This window comes from Orcinus orca, chromosome 18 (genome assembly GCF_937001465.1).
Source record: "Orcinus orca chromosome 18, mOrcOrc1.1, whole genome shotgun sequence".
Classification (NCBI taxonomy): Eukaryota; Metazoa; Chordata; class Mammalia; order Artiodactyla; family Delphinidae; genus Orcinus; species Orcinus orca.
The window spans coordinates 18,568,680-18,573,681 of record NC_064576.1 but is presented as its reverse complement, the minus strand read 5'-3'; the positions used below and the strand labels follow the sequence as shown (position 1 = coordinate 18,573,681).

Sequence of the window (5,002 nt, the reverse complement as noted above, 5' to 3'; positions counted from 1 at the left end):
ATGCTACACGTATTTTTTCCAAAGTGACATTGCAATGTACGGTACATTTTTCTGATATTCCTAAAATTACCTTTCCTTCTCACCTTTTCTTTCACCTCAACACCTTTTCAGTGATGAATTCTCAAAAGGAATTCTGGAGGTCAAACAACGATAAAGGTGTAATAAAATTTTCAAATTAATTATAAATTGGTATTTAAAATTTTGCCTCTCTGGATGTGAACATATACATAGAAAAGTCAGATGCAGCAGGTAACAGATAATTAAAGAACAAAATTAATTGTTATGATCAAGGTAGCTCTTTATTATTTAACACAATTAATATACTTGTAAAATGTATGATGCTTCTGCAATATTTTTTTTAAAATTTTATTTTATATTGGAGTATAGTAGATTAACAATGTTGTGTTATAGGGGTACAGCAAAGTGATTCAGTTATACACATATCTATTCTTTTTCAAATTCTTTTCCCATTTAGGTCATTACAGAGTATTGAGCAGAGTTCCCTGTGCTATACAGTAGTTCCTTGTTGGTTATCTATTTTAAATATAGCAGTGTGTACACGTCAATCCCAAACTCCCATTCCATCCCTCATCCCTACCCTTCCCCCCGGTAACCATAAATTCAGTTCTCTAAGTCTGTGAGTCCGTTTCTGTTTTGTAAATAAGTTCATTTGTATCATTTTTTTTTAGATTCCTCATGTAAGGGATATCATATGGTATTTTTCTTTCTCTGTCTGACTTACTTCACTTAGTATGGTAATCTCCAGGTCCTATCAATACCTATTTTTTAATGTCTAAATTATTTTTTATTCCCTTTGGAAATCTCCAGTAGATGACAAATGAGTTGATGGATTATATACAATATCTGTATACTACACTGTAGTAACACCACATTAAATTATTATTTAATTCTAAATTCACTTCAAGAGAAAAAGGTAAAATACAGGGGAACGTAGTGTTAATTCAGAAAATAAAATAGGTCACTTTTAGCACTTAAAATGCAAAATTTAAACTTTAAAAATTACTAAGTATAAAAATTAATTAACCTACTTCCTCTAAAAGTGGTTATCCACCGTTGAATGTCTTGCAGGATCGCTTTCAGATTTACAATGAAACAATAATCTCTAAGAGAACATGCTTCACAAAATACACAGAGTGCTTCATGAATTTGTGTGTCTTCTTTTGCAAGGGCCCAGCTAATCTTCTCTGAGTCATTCCAATTTTAGTGCATGTGCTGCCAGAACATACATGATTTTCAAAGGACTTTTTAAATTAGTTTTAATCCACATTCAATACGTAATTTATTTATTTATTTGGCCATGCAGTCCAGCTTGCAGGATCTTAGTTCCCTGATCAGGGATCAAACACAGGGCCCCTACAATGGAAGGGTGGAATCCTAACCACTCGACCGCCAGGGAAGTCCCTAAACACTGATTTTATAATATGATACATGTAACAGTACTCTCATTTACATCAATATTGACATGATAATTATATCAATATTGTTACAATAAATGTTTGTTAAGCCACCCAGTCTATGGTATTTTGTTATAGCAGCCTGAACTAAGGTAGACTTTGGTAGTAAGAAGTGGGGTGCCACTGTAACAAATACCTAAAAATGTGGAAGTTTTAGAGGCTGGAAGAGTTTTGAGGTGCGTGTTAGGAAAAGCCTATGGACTGTTAAAAGTGATTCTGGTGAGAGTTCAGAAAGGAAAGGAGAATAAATCTTCCATCTTCTTAGAGAATACAAAAGTAATCATGTATATAGAATGTTGGTAGAAATATAGACAGTGATAAATGGAATATTGCCTGCCACATCAGTAAACAAAGGATGTTACAGTCATCAATGATTGCAGCCCTCCAGCGTGAGCCCTTGAGCCCTGAGGAAACTCAGGAAGGAAAGAATACCTGCCATCTAGCACCCATCAGACTGCAGCCACTCCCTACAGTGAGGAAACTCAGGATGTGAAAACACATGCCCCAGATGGCTGAGGTGCATATCAAAGGAATGATTTCAGTGAGCCCAGACTCTTGCATCTTCCCACACAGAGAAGAGTGCTAAATTCTTTAACTTCACATACCTGGTTTTCTTTCTTTATTTTTTTTTTAAACTTTTTATTTTATATTGGGGTAGAGCCTATTAACAATGTTGTGATAGTTTCAGGTACACAGCAAAGTGACTCAGCCATACATATACACATGTCCTTTCTCCCCCAAACTCCCCTCCCATCCAGGCTGCCACATAACATTGAGCAGAGTTCCCTGTGCTACACAGTACATCCTTGTTGGTTATCCATCTTAAATATAGCAGTGTGTACATGTCAATCCCAAGCTTCCTAACTATCCCTTACCCCCACCCTTCCCCCCATAACAATAAGTTCATTCTCTAAACCTGTGAGTCTGTTTCTGTTTTTTAAATGAGTTCATTTGTATCATTTCTTTTTAGATTCCTCATGTAAGGGATATCATATGATATTTCTCTTTCTCTGTCTGACTTACTTCACTCAGTATGACAATCTCTAGGCCCATCCATGTTGCTGCAAATGGCATTATTTCATTCTTTTTAATGGCTGAGTAATATTCCATTATATATGTAACACATCTTCTTTATCCATTCCTCTGTTGATGGACGTTTAGTTTGCTTCCATGTCTTGGCTGTTGTAAACAGTGCTGCAATGAACATTGGAGTGCATGTATCCTTTCAGGCCATGTTTTTCTCCCAATTTATGCCCAGGAGGGTCATATGGTAGCTCTGTCCATACTGTTCTCCCTAGTGGCTGTACAATTTACCTTCCCACCATCAGTGTAGGAGGGTTCCCTTTTCTCCACACCCTCTCCAGTATTTATTGTTTGTGGATTTTTTGATGATAGCCATTTTGACTGGTGTGAGGTGATATCTCATTGTAGATCATTCTTTAACACCATACACAAAAATAAGCTCAAAATGGATTAAAGACCTAAATGTGAGATGGGACACTATATAATTCCTAGAGGAAAACATAGGCAGAACACTCTCTGACATAAATTGCAGCAATATCTTTTTCAGTCTGTCTCCCAGAATAATGGAAATAAAAACAAACATAAAAATGGGACCTGATTAAACTCAAAAGCTTTTGCACAGAAAAGGAAACACAAACAAAATGAAAAGACAACCCACAGATTGGGATAAAATATTTGCAAATGATGTGACCGACAAGGGATTAGTCTCCAAAATTTACAAACAGCTCATGAGACTTAATGTCATCAAAACAAACAACCCAATCAAAAAAATGGGCAGAATACCTAAATAGATATTTCTCCAAAGACATACAGATGGCCAAGAGGCACATGGTTTTCTTTAATTGACAGTAATCTTTTGATGTTCCTGACTACCTGCCCTTTGTTACAAAACTCCTATATATCCTAGCTCCCCCATCACCTCCTTGGAGCAGTTCTCTCAGGGTTACTTGAGATGCTTCCTCCTGGGCTTGAAGTCCTAAAAATCTCCACCGAATAAAACAACTCTAACTCTCAACTTTTAGGTTGTGAATAATTTTTTAGTTGACAGCAGTAAAGGCCATTCTGACGAGGTCCAGATGGAAATGAGGAACATGTTGTTGGACAATGGAGAAAAAGGTGATTCCTGTTATAAAGTGGCAAAGAACTTGGCTGTGTTGTGTCTGTGTTCCAGTGTCTTGTGGAAGATAGGACTTGAGACGGATAAAACTGGATATTTAGCTGAGATTTCTAAGCAACGTGTTGAAGGAGCGGCTTGTTTTCTCCTGACTGCTGGTAGTAAAATGCAAGAGAGAAATAAGTTGAAGGAAGGAATTGTTAAGCAATGAGCAAAAAGAAACTAGAACTTAAAGATTTGAAAAATTCTCAGCCTATCCATATTGCAAAAAAATGAGAAAGCATATTCTGAAGAGGACACTGAGAGTGTAACTGACCATTTTGATGAGATCAGAGTGGATACAAACCATGGACCTAATCAGGCATCACGTAGAGGCCAGGATCAGAGATGGGATTGTACCAGCAGAAATACTGCCAGATGGGATTACAGAGAACGGAGAAAACGGGACAGAGTGAAGGAAGGCTTTTGGACCTCTTTGATTTTATAGAACAGGATGACAGAATTTTTTAGCTGTGAATGTGTGCTATTCTTCACGAAAAGGGGAGAATGGCCCTGAAGGTGATTCAGATATCATTAGGGCCATCACCTCAGGCCAGGTGACCTGAAGCTGAAACTGTGAAAGCAGATCTGCCTGGAGCCATGGGGGGGAGTGGGGGACAGGTGGGCGGAGAGGAGGGCAACCCCTACCCAGCATAATATTATCATTTATATTAATGTTGATATGATGTAACTATTTTCCTGGCAACAATGTTCATAATCTTTTTTTAACCTTTTTTATGTAGAACATCAACTATAGAATTAAGACTTTCTTTATAAATATTAAATACAATAAAGCATTTTATATTATTGCCAATAGAGAGAGGTACTCTGGTTGAATAAAAGCTTGGCAGAGAATGGATTTATTTTGATTCTGGTCCTATCTTTACCATTAATTATCTCTTTGATTTAGAGCTGGGCCCTCCCATTCTCTCTGCCTTGGAATTTTCATGAGGACAATAATACTTAATCTCCACACTTCCCACAATTGTTGTGAGCAAAATAACTCTGACAATACTGTAATTTGGATATGTGGTGAATGATAAAGTATAAGACCTATTATTTCTAGAGTAATTTTAGCAGTTACAATAAATTAGATTATTTGAGTAATGATAGTCATACTTAAATACAGCTGCTTCTCTACTGGATATGCAATTAAATTTGCTGTGAGTGTGTGAATGCCTTCTTGGTACTTTAGTATATATTTTGCACCTTAAAAATATTTAGAGCACAAAAATATTTTTTAAATTATTACCACTTATATAAGAATTTAAGTTCTAAAGGTGTTTTTGCTTTAGCCTCAGGAATGCCTACTTATAATTGTTTGTCTCCCACCTGCTGAAGTCGCTTAAGG

At 36.5% G+C, this 5,002-nt stretch overlaps 1 non-coding gene across 1 annotated transcript; it reads right to left on the bottom strand.

The window, feature by feature from the left end:
* Positions 1 to 1,143: 1,143 nt before the first annotated feature.
* Positions 1,144 to 1,247, bottom strand: LOC117198027 (U6 spliceosomal RNA). Its single transcript, XR_004478944.1, has one exon. It is a non-coding gene; the product is annotated as a U6 spliceosomal RNA (small nuclear RNA).
* Positions 1,248 to 5,002: the final 3,755 nt, after the last annotated feature.